The sequence below is a fragment of the Stegodyphus dumicola genome, chromosome 1, assembly GCF_044657685.1.
Source record: "Stegodyphus dumicola isolate Sdum_Otavi_A_Nest chromosome 1, ASM4465768v1".
NCBI classification, from domain to species: Eukaryota; Metazoa; Arthropoda; class Arachnida; order Araneae; family Eresidae; genus Stegodyphus; species Stegodyphus dumicola.
Window position 1 is genome coordinate 112,328,463 of NC_140768.1, and position 12,488 is coordinate 112,340,950.

Below are 12,488 nucleotides of genomic sequence, written 5' to 3' on the forward strand. Positions count from 1 at the left end.
AACAGTTTGAAAGGTTAAACGGACATTTATAGTGAACCAACGCAAAATCGCAAAACGAAAACAATAGTCCTTCAGGGACAAAGCCCCTTTGGACTGGGGAAAAAAAAAAAAAAAAAAAAAAAAAAGCCAAAAATGGATTCTAGAACGGCCAAAACGGATACTTCCTTTAAAAACTAATAATTGAAATTCTTCGCGATTACAATACTTCCTTTGCTTCGTAAAGGAAGTAATAAGAGTCCCGCGAAAATGGTTGCGTTTATAGCATGAAGCATGAAGTAGTCAAACTGAAATGGAAAATCCGGTGTATCACAAAATATTTAATTTGTTTTCCATATTATAACACATAAGATTAATTTTTTTTAAAAATTGGCGATTATCACACTGTCGAAATAATTATTTCTTAAGTTCCCAAACATAACATTCACAAGTTCCCAAAAAGTAAAAAAAAAAAAAAAAATAATAATATAGTTTCACATATAGATATACGGATCATGCACATACATGTACGGTCAGAAAAAACTGATTTCGCTTCTTATAGCTTTTCAGAACACGTGTGTACGAGGTTCCGTGGTGTAGTGGTTATCACGTCTGCTTTACACGCAGAATGTCCCCGGTTCGATCCCGAGCGGGACCATTAAAGGTTTTTCGAATTTTTTAAGCGTCCTAAAAGTAGGAAAGCGAACTGGCTTTGTATGTAATTTTTTCTATTAGGTGCTTGTTTAGTTTTTATAGTCCCGATTTCAAACCTGATATGAATAATAATTCGTAATTACATTAATTATTATATCAAACAAGATTATTATTTACGCTACGAGTGCTGCTCCTTTGAACTTTATAAATTTAGTTTTTTCTCTTTAAAGATGCGTAATCGTGTTAGTTTCCGAAAAAATGCATATATGCTTTTTTACCTTCCCTTCCATTTTTTTTTTCTTTTGCCCTTTTATAAACCACTGTCAGTTCAGTCGAAGATTGAACTGTTTGTAGAATCTGGTTGCCCGCTTCGGTAGCTTAGTAATAACAAAGTTTAGAAGTTAAAGTTAATAACAACATTCATTTTCCATACGATAAAATAAAAATTAAAAAAAAAAAAAATCTGAAATGTTTCAGATTTTAAATTACGTCCAAAGGGGCGTTTTTTAACATTTTGTGTGTTACCTTTCTTTATTAAATATCATGTTCCTCGCACTTAAACCATAAGATCCAGTGCAACAGCTATATCGCAAAATAGTTTTAAAACGAGCATATCTTTAGAATTTCCGATACAGAGACTCACGCGCTGGAGATAAAAATGTTTTTTCTGCACAACGTTGCCATTGCTCGCTTTGAAATCCTTGAGTTTGTTAATCAAAAATTCGTCAAAGTTTTAAAAAATAGGAAATCGATCATAAAACAAATTTCAAATTTCAAATTTGGTCTTCCACATGCTCATATTCGTTGGAGGATTACGTTATTCAAAATTCGATGACTCTATGTACCGTTGTTTTATCACAATACGAGAAATATACATACATTTATGCAGATTTTTCATTATTTAATTTCTTCAAATATAATGCAGGACTCTAACATTTTGTGGCAACAGTTTGAAAAGTGAACCGACATTTATGAGTCCGACGCAAAATGCCAAAACGAAACTAATAGTCCTTCGGGATTCAAATCCCTTTGGACTAAAAAAAAAATAAAAATAAAAATAAAAATTGAAAAGTTTCAGATTTTAAATTACGTCTAAAGGGCGTTTTTTTAACGTTTTGTGTGTTACCTTTATTTATAAAATATCATGTTCTACGTACTCAAATATAAAATTCAGTTCAACGGCAATTTAACGAGATTTTTATCTCAAAAACGAACTTTGTCACGTTAGGGTAGAGAAGTTATGCCATGTTCGCACGTGTTCAACACAAGATGTGATTTTATAACCCGGGTGCTTGCAGACAACTGTTTCTAACACCTGAATCTTCAACAGCAATATCGCAAATTAATTTGAAAATGAGCATATCTTCAGTATTTCGGATACAGAGTACCGCGCGCTGGAGATATATATATATATATATATTTTCCCGTACAGTGTTGCTATTGCTCGGTTTGAAATCGTTTGCTTTTTTAATCAAAAATTCGTTGAAGTGTTACAAAATCTGAAATCGATAATAAAACAAATTTCAAATTCAAATTAGGGCTTCCACATGCTCATATTGTATGGAAGCTTACGTTATTCAAATTTTGATGGCCCTAGGTACCGAATATTTATCACAGCGCGAGAAACGTACATACATTTATGCAGATTCTTCATTATTTAATTTCTTTAAATATAATACAGGGCGATAATATTTGGTGGCAACAATTTGAAAAGTGAAACAACGCTCATCGTAAATCGACGCAAAATGGCAAAACGAAATGCCCCTTTGGACCTAAAAAAAAGGGGGACAAATATTTCACTAGCGAAGCTATTAATTCTTAATTCGCTGAAAATATCATTCAGAAGATCCCGAAAAGTTTAAAAAAATATATAAATAGATATACTCACACAAATAATGACCACAAAGGCTTGATTCTTCTTCTTATACCTTCTCAAAATACCTTATCTGCGTGGTTCCGTGGTGTAGTGGTTATCACGTCTGCTTTACACGCAGAAGGACCCCGGTTCGATCCCGGGCGGAATCAATGAAGGCTGTTTAAGTTGTTGATGCATATGAAAAGCTAACTGGCCATGTAAATTGCTTCTTTTTTTTTTGTGTGTGTGTGTGTGTGGGAGAGGGGGAAGGGGCTTAATTATTTAGTGTTATACTTTCCATTTCAAAACTGAAATGAAAGAAAGTTAACGAAACGAATTATAATGCGTAATTATGTTAATTATTATATCAAACATCATTATTATTTACGCTATCGATTGCTACCCCTGTCAACGTTCTTTATAAATTTTTTCGCATGAATTTTTATTCTCTTTAAAAGTGTGTAATGGTGTTATTTTCCGAAAAAATGCATATATGCTTTTTTTTTCCCCTCCCGCTTTCTCTTTCTTTTCTTATTTTAAACCAGCGTCAGTCAGACTGAATTGTTTACAGAATCAGATTGTCGGTTTCGGTAGCTCAGCAGATTGGTTACAAAGATTAGAAGATCCTGGGCTCAAATCAAAGCCAAATTGTTTAATTCTTTCGCTTAATTTCCTCAAAATGCTACACGACAGCATTTATCTAACTTTTTTGAATATTATCATTATTTTTTTGGCAATTGGAGATAATCTATTTTTGCTTAATATCATTTTTCTGATAACGCATTCATAATTATACTTTCTGTTTATTCTACACTCATTATCTCATACTCAACTTTCTTTTTTTTTCTTTTTTTTTTCTTTTTTTTACCTGTAATTTACAGAGGATGATCTGAAAACGAAGCACATCGAACTCTGCAGAAATTCCAGAGTGAACATAAATAGCAAAACACTTCAACGAATGAAACCCCTATACTGTGGGAAGTAATACCCCATCACTTGAAATTTCAGTTGCAGTTTATGCTATCAGCTTTTAAAATGTTTTCTTTGTTTCAAAACGCAAGACTACGAAGACTTTTCCTCAAACAAAACGAAATTTTAGGATTGAGCATCCCTTCGGTAGTTATTCTTAGGGAAAAATTGTTGAAGAATTTAAAGAAGATCTTGCCAGATGTTCGTGAACCTCGCAAGACAGTGCTTCACTTCTTGATAACCTGATTTTTGAGAAACTGAAAGCTTTCCCTTGAAGAAATGAAGAGGCAACCGAATTCGTCAGAGTTCGGACAAAACGGACGAAGTCAAAAATAAAATGTAGAAATTACCAAGAAAGGGTCTTTAAAATACGACATCGCAATCCAATGTATGCATTGTGAAACAATGCTCAGTCGTGAAAATCTGTTGAAAATTACATTTGCGAGACTTTAAGATCACCCAATATATACCATTAACATCAGCTACGTCTTCTGGAAACTCGAAGTTTAGACTGATTGTGATAGTTCGGGAAGTTTCTTTGTTCTTATCTCTGAAAGTGAGAAGTGATATCAGAAAGCAGAATCAGGAATTGCATTGAACCCTCTTTTAGTCGAATACCCACGGTTACCAAATGATTTTTCCATCTGTCAGTGAAGAGGGGCATTTTAGAGGAGTAAGAGTATTCTGTAGTATTTTCTAATATAGAGATAAATAACTTTCTAATACATAAATAATAATAAAAGACACTTTACAGTAGTGGTTTTCTTAGAGAGATGAACGCAACGAGAAAGTTCACTAAATTTAATCATCCTGATTTTTTTTTTTTTTTAATTATTATTATTTGTATGTCGAAGGAATCAAATGTTAAGACATAAGTGACATAAAAGAACATGAATAACGCACCAGAAAGTCTATACAGAACTAATTAATTTACACTATTATAGACATCTTAATCAAAGATTTTGAAGTTACAGATTTTATTAACTTTTACTCAAAAAGTCAACTTGTCAAAAATAGATCAGTTACGCATTTTTGCACTGAGAATAATCTCTTAGTTTGAGAATACATTTATACGAGAACAGCTTTTTCAGAACAGAAATCATCAAATCTGAAATGGTGGTCGTCTTATAGAGGTGGCATTCAATTCTGATGTTTATTTAAATTCTCAGAAATTGCAGCCACTTTCGTCGATGGTTTCTTACGGAAGTGGCCGCTTCGAAGATGGTTCACAATACTGTCAGAAGCACCCATCCAGCGGCCGAGCGGTAAAAGCCGCTGAAAACTGGAAGTTCGGTCCGGGATTCGGTTGCATGGGTGTTTTCATGTTTTGCCCCATTTGTAACTTGGATGCGAACCAGTTTCCCTTAAAAATACCTCTACGGGGTATCCCTCCCCTTCCGTGTAGTGCCTACGGGCGGAACACGAAAAAAAAAAAAGAAAAGAAAAGAAAAAAAAAAAAAAAAAAAGAAAAAAAAACTGTCAAAATAATAAATTATTGAACCTGTGTATATCCTGTATACAAAAATTTTCTATTTTCTTCCTTAAATGGCTATTTTTTCTTTTTTCTTTTTTTTCATTTAAGGAAAAAAAAAATCTTCTATATTTGGAACTCTTCTTCAGACTTAAAAGTAATTTATGTAACTTTGAAAATCGACTTTTTCGAATAGTCTAAAAGTCTACAAATGGTATCATAATTACACATAATGATGACATCAATAAGTTATGATTTCGATTTTTCGTCAGAATTATTAAGGTTATTTGAGTACGAAAAGTAATCTAACGAGTTAAATAAAAATTGAAAATATAACTGGGAAAATCTGAAATTCACAGATATATGCGACATTCCTCGAAAAAAACCACAAAATCGCAAATAATCTAAAATTCGCGGAAAAAGCTGTAGAAATTTTGCTCTGCATTGAAGCCACTACATTAATAAGCTGCGGTGATTTGGTAAATTTCTTCGATCACGCTTCTTAAAATATGAGTATCAAAAAAGTAATAGCTTTTTCAACATCCTTGATGTTTTAAAGAAGAACATAAATTACTCTAATTGAAATAAGAGCCGCATTCCTGTGTGTTATAGAATCTTTATTCATTTTTAGAACTGTAACACTTATTAAATTTTTAATTTCAGATAAAGTCATTTGCTTCATGAATCACTAAAAATATCATCGCAAAAGTCAGGAGAATTTAAAAATTAAATAAAAATAAAGGAATAAAAAACGTACATCTGTTTTAATGCTTTTCAGAAGGTCCTTATGTGTGGTTCCGTGGTGTAGTGGTTATCACGTCTGCTTCACACGCAGAAGGTCTCCGGTTCTATCCCGGGCGGAGCCAAGGTTAAATTCATTTCGCTGTTGACGCGTTTACTGTGTTATTGTATGTGTAGTTTTGTTTGTTTATATAATTCCTATGAATATCTAATTTACTAATGTTAAGCAATTCGATCTAAAATTATCTGCTTTTATATATGTACCCAAAAATTGAAAGGGTAATTGGAATCTTAAATAATGTTCATTGTTATAGTAATTAGTTACATTTTTTCTATTAAGTTATTTATTTTGCTTCACTCTGTGGATTTAAATACCGATATAAATGGATAATGAAATGAATACTAATTCGTAGTTATGCTAATTATTATAATAAATAATATTTTTGTTTAAGATGCCTACTTTTCTTTCCTTCGACATACCTTTTAACGTTGTATAAGAATGTTTTTGTTCCTAGAACAAAGAGCGATCCGTACCAGTCTCTCACGAAATGTAATTCCTCTTCCTTTCAATTTAAAGTAATGATTCTCAACAGTTTTCTCATTACTGTACACTTTTAACAATTTAAAAATTTTGTGGTACCAAAGCAACAAGATTGAATTTAAAATAATTTTACTTGGTTAACTGTTTGATGAACCCCTTGCACTCACAAAAGAAGACAGTTCTATATCTCCCGTTCTACTGGGCCGATGAACGAAATTTAACTTGCATTTTTCATGTCTCGAAAGCGCGACTTAGGATACATATTAGATTTATATACAGCATTGTTCTACCATAGATGTTTTGTCACAAAATCGGACTTTTTCTGAAATGACATACCCGTTTTTTTTCCCCCATATTTCAATTCTACGACACAAATTCTGCCTTAATGTTAAATTTTGTTAAGAAACTTACCGAGAAAAATGGATCTTCATCTCGTAACTGTTCTGCATCAGGATGGTATGAGGCATTGCCTAGAATGAGAATCGCCTTCATTTGGCAGATTTTGTGATTTTAGAAACTTTTCCACTGATGGAACGAACTGCTGATAAAACCGATCATTAAATATTGCTCCATTCATCCATACGCTCGACTGATTCCGGTACCAAACATGAAGATGACAGTTGTTTTCGGTCTCATGAATAGACTTTTTTACGTATTTAAACGCCCAATGTTACAGCCACGTATTATTTTTAGAGAAATTTCTTAATGAACTATACGTATGTATATATGTACTTATGTTCCTCGCTTTGTAGAAGAACGATGGCACCTAAAGCCACCAGGTTTTGAATACACGTAGTCCTCCACCAAACATATGCGTATGGAAGACCGAATTTTGAATTTATTTTTTATTTATTTCATATTTTGTACAAATTTAATGAATTTTTGATTCCCAAACTCAGCGATTTGAAAGCGAGCAGTAGTAAAACTGTTAGAAATTGTAAAACACTTTTATCTCCTGTGTGCCAGACTGTTACCATCCGGCAAAATGTAATATATTTATCTTTCAAATTTAATAAACAAACTCCGCTGTTTAAAGGCAGTGTGGTACGATTACCTGCAATAAAATACTTTCATCTTTCACGCATTAGTTGCCATTTAGTAAAACGTAAGATATTTAACTTTCAAATTTAATCCCGAATGTTGAGTAATAAACCAAGGAACTAAAAATGAAAACACAGTTCTTAATTATAATTTTTCTGCTTTTTACTATAATTAAGCAAAAATGCATTAAAATTATGAGATGTTGGATTAGAAATATTAAATATTTTTATGAAATGACACTAGCTGGTCTCATTAAAATCATTACATGCCTTTTCTTTTTTGTGATAACTCACTTTAGGAGATTGCCGCTCAAGCGGCTAGTTTTTGAAAAAATAATGTAGCAAGTATTTAAAAAAAAATGCATGGCAACACGTAAAACTCTGTCGGAAATTCTAAAGGTATGCTGTTTTTTAAATATTTTGTGATTTTGCTATTGAATTTTTATGCGGTGAATGTGATTATTTATTAAATACTGGCAATAACGACGCTGCCATCCTTAGTCTGGCTTTTAAATGTACCGGGAAAATGCCTGAAGGGAATACCAAACATTAAATTTAAAAACTGTGCAGAATTTTACTCTGCAAAACAACTTCATATAAAAAGTATTACATATAACAAAATTACAATGAAATAAGCAATATCCCTTAATACAAATATTAATTATCCTAATAAATAAATTAACCAACTTCCCGTTGCCTTCTCTAAAACGTTCAGTATCCAAGAGAAACTTTAAATTTAAAAATTGCACAGAATTACCGCCCTCATTTTTCCAAGTGGCAACAGTGCTGATTTTCAACAGTCAGCAGTCCAGTATACAAATGAATAAGAAAAACTGTTGTCAAAACCACAATTCTAAAAGAATGAAACTATTCAAAATGAAGCGATAAAATCGGAAAGATAAAATTTAAAAAAAAAAAAAAAAAAAAATCTGATTCGAATTTTGAAAAAATCGCTTCGAGGTGCACTGGCTCTTGTCTAGATACACTTATAAACCAAATTTCGTAGCCTTGAGTCTATTAGTTTACGCGCAACACGAACGAAAGACACACATACTCTTTCTTTAATTATATATAGAGATGAAGAACGTCATGTTTAATAAATAATGTTCAACGCACAAAATGGTAACAATAAAAAGAGAGAAAAAGTTGAGCAACTCGTCATACGAAGAAAATTGAACATTGATATAACGAATAGAGAAAAACTTGAAAAAATAATGGCAACACTTAACAGTGCATCGGGAATTTTAAACGTAAGCTGTTACATTGTTGTTAAAGATTTTGTTGTTTCGCTGTTGACTTGAATTGCTGAAAGTGCCAACAAAGCGATGCTAAATAATAAAGCTAATGATATTAAAAAAAAAAAAAAAATGTTAGCAGGAGTGAGTCCAAGAGCAAACTTGTAGCTCGCGAAGCTCAGCGAAAGCATACAAAACCTTAACAAATCTTCTAGTGCGACGTTAAAATCTGAATCCTTTTAGATTTTATTTCTTTTTATAACATTTTTTTTAAAGGCCAACCTTTATTTTTCAGATTAATTATTAGAATATGCTTCAAAATGCTCTGAGATGCCCTGTAAAGCCTCCAAAAGGCTCTAAAATCTTTAAAAGAGGAAACTACACGAAAAGTGTAAAAAAGCGCATATGTCATCAAAATCCTTGCGTTGGTGATCACTCTTTGAGTAGTGGTTTCCTTAGGCAGATGTTTTCGACGAGAAAGTTCACTGTATTTGAACATCCCGAAAAACGGAGAAGTTAAAATTTATTTTTATGTTGAAGAAAACAGTTGGAAAGACGCATGTGAGAACTTTGCGCCATTTCTTTCATGTAAATAATTTTTTCTGATAGTAGGAGAGAAAGGAATGGTATCAAAAAGTAGGAAAACCCATAGACGTCATTTCTGGGGGTGGGAATAGGATAACGCATTAGCTGTGCTTTGAAATTTCTCCCTTCCTTTTACTGCTTTCTCTTCCTTTCGTCACTGGCTTACAAAAAATATATACCTTATGACACTTTTTTTTTTTTTTTCGTTTTTATATCTCGTTTTTCGTTAAGTCACTTTTAATCTTTAAGGTTAACTCTAGTATTTGTTTCGGATTTCAAAAATTAATCTTTGATGTTTTACAGATAAAAATAGTGTAAAGAAAAAAAAAAATCTTAAAGGGTTTAGATTTTAACGGTTATCCAAAAGGGTAGTTTTCAGTTTTTTAGGTGCACAAAATTAAAAGTTTCTTTGATCTCACTAGGCAAAAAGACACTGAAGCTGTAGAAACTGTCTTAATTCACTATTCTATTAAATATTTCAAATGTAAAAAAATGGGGGCCTCGTTAGGCTTAGCACCACTTAAACTTGTTGTTAATTTGACAATTATTGCATGCAGATTAACTAAAGGCATAAAAGCCTAAACCGGATCAGAAGAACGGCATAATTCAATCACTTTTAAAACAAAAAAGTGCGCAATTTAGCAACATATAAGAATTTAAAAAAATGGAGTTCACCAAGCCAAGTAACAGAGTGGGTATGCATATTTATATACTTTTGGTGCGGCCGATTGCAAACAAAAAGGGAGGTGCACAACTGCATGTTATAGTAGTTCCATATATAAAATTTCAACGCTTTGAAGCTTCTCGTTTTTGAGTTATGGCGATACGTAGATACGTACAAACGTACGTACAGACGTCACGAAAAAATCTCTTCTCAATCCATTTTTTAATCCGTTTTGGGAAAAAGACATCTTTATTGTGCCCGTACATTCAGATGTCGCGTAATTTCATCGTTAAGACGGATTTGAGAGGAGTCAAAATGGATATTTTCGTTGAAATATGATATGAAAATATTTCGAGGTTTTTAATACTTCTTTTACTTCGTACAAGGAAGTAAAAGTCTATCAATATTATTAATAAATGTCAATTTCATGGCATTTCATTTTTAGATATAAAAATTAACAGAGAGCGTAATTCTTTGTTTAGGATGCAAATGCGAATCAGATTCCTTAATTTTACAGCTAAACAAATAATTATGCAATAAAATAATTAACTATGCAATAATTAATAAATTATGCAAATAATCAACTAAGCGAATAATTAAGCAAATAAGTTACATAATTCACCTACCGATTTATATTGCGAATAATTGAAGCGTGAGGTGCCTGTATTTATTTAATTGCAATGACAAAATGCGGAAGTCATTTTCTTTTAAAATTTTCCTATTAATTTAATTGTATTGTCAAAAGTAAAAGCCATTATCTTTTTTAATTTATCGTAGGCGTCCACACTTTTATTGTTCGCTTTATAAAAATGTAGATGAATGGTGTAAATAGATTCAAAGTATATGAAAATTATTTTTTTCCCTTTTATGCATTAATTATCATATTTATTTTACATAACAGCTTACTGTATAAAAACCTCTTTTTTTTTTTTTTTTTTTTTTTCTATTTTTTAGTTTCAGTTAAGTGTTATCAATAAAAAAAAATGATAAAAAAAAAACTTATGAAAAAAAAATATCGACAATTCATCATTAAGTGCGCCAAGCTGGCAAACTCAGAAGAGTTTTTCCACTAGAAACGCTTTTTTCTCCGCATACTTTCTATCTCAACACATTTAAAAAAAATATAGAAAACTGCTCAATTAATATTTTTTCATCACTCTTGTTTTTAAAAAAGATGAAAAGTTTGTTGTACAATTTGTGAAAATTACAAAAATTTTATATCCGATGCATTTTTAAATGCTAATTTTTTAAATCATAAACGTCAAACAGTCTAAAAAATCGAGCGAAACATACGGAAATTAAGTTAAAATTTCCGTACAATATTTATTAAAAAAACATATTTCCGCTCTATTTGATGGCAAAACAGTAAAATTCTGATATTTTTCGTTAAACGAAGATATGTGCGAAAACTCGATTAAACATTAAGTTAAAAGAAATACAAATCGAATTTTGAAAAAAAAAAAAAAAAAAAAAAAACATTGCGAACAGTGTGTGCACAAAATTTGAACCCGATAGCTTATCAGGAAGTAGGTTAAAAATCAATAACAAAATTCCACTCAGAATTGAATGAAACACCATGAAGCAAAGTGAAATAAAAGTTTGTAATGAAAAGCAAGAGGCTCGATTTTCTTTTTAAAGGTTTTCATACATTCAGCTTGCGTGGTTCCGTGGTGTAGTGGTTATCACGTCTGCTTTACGCGCAGAAGGTCCCCCGGTTCGATCCCGGGCGGAACCAAATGAAAATATTTTTACGTTATAATGGAGAATCAGAGCCGAATGATGAAAATCCTTCTAGGAAGATGTTACTAATTAATACAAATTGTTTAGCCTCAGTTTTTTTTTATTTATTTAGCTTTTTTAAACGCATTTTGCAATAGGAAAGCTGCCGGCATTTTACGTCGGTTTAATAATTGTAATAATTAATTGAATTTTTTACTTTATAATGGAGAATCAGAGCTGAATGATGAAAATCCTTCTAGGAAGATGTTACTAATTAATACAAATCGTTTAGCCTCAGTTTTTTTTATTTATTTAGCTTTTTCAAACGCATTTTGCAATAGGAAAGCTACCAGCATTTTACGTCGGTTTAATAATTATAATAATTAATTAATTTTTTTTTTACTTCCCCGTGCAAAAAAAAAAAAAAAAAAAAAAGAATACTATAATTCAATATAATAATAATAATAATGTAACTAACAACATAATTCAATCACTTTTAAAACAAAAAAATACACAATTTACCGACATATAAGAAAAAAAAAACTGAGCTCATCGAGCCGAGTACAATATATTTATATCCTTTTGGTGCGGCCGATCGCAACCGAAAAGGGAGATGCACAACTACATGTTATAGCAGTCCCATATACAAAATTTCAACGCTCTGACACTTCTCGTTTTTGAGTTATGCGAGATACATACATATGTACGTACATACAGATGCCAAGAAAAAAAAATATCATCTGAATTCATTTTAAATCCATTTTTTTAATCCGTTTTGGTAAAAAAAAAGAGACCTTCATTCTGTCTGTAGATACAGTAATCACACAAAAATATTATTCAGATGGATACGAGAATGGTCAAAATGGATATTTACGTTGAAATATAATACACGAAATTTTTCGTCATTACAGTACTTACTTTACTTCGTACAAGGAAGTAAAAAAAAAAAAGTGAAATACTTGCCAAAAAATCTAAATCTGGCGAGCAAACACGAAGTTTTTGAAATATTACGGTTTATGGCGGGAAAGCAGCAGTTTT

The 12,488-nt window shown here is 31.5% G+C and overlaps 4 non-coding genes across 4 annotated transcripts; all 4 read left to right on the forward strand.

Annotated features, from left to right (window-relative positions):
- The first annotated feature begins 561 nt into the window (after window positions 1-561).
- TRNAV-UAC (transfer RNA valine (anticodon UAC)) lies at window positions 562-634 on the forward strand. Its single transcript has one exon. It is a non-coding gene; the product is annotated as a tRNA-Val (tRNA).
- Window positions 635-2,582: 1,948 nt separating this feature from the next.
- On the forward strand, window positions 2,583-2,655 carry TRNAV-UAC (transfer RNA valine (anticodon UAC)). Its single transcript has one exon. It is a non-coding gene; the product is annotated as a tRNA-Val (tRNA).
- A 3,063-nt stretch (window positions 2,656-5,718) lies between these two features.
- TRNAV-CAC (transfer RNA valine (anticodon CAC)) lies at window positions 5,719-5,791 on the forward strand. The gene has a single exon. It is a non-coding gene; the product is annotated as a tRNA-Val (tRNA).
- Window positions 5,792-11,392: 5,601 nt separating this feature from the next.
- Window positions 11,393-11,466, forward strand: TRNAV-UAC (transfer RNA valine (anticodon UAC)). Its single transcript has one exon. It is a non-coding gene; the product is annotated as a tRNA-Val (tRNA).
- The last annotated feature ends 1,022 nt before the right edge of the window (window positions 11,467-12,488 follow it).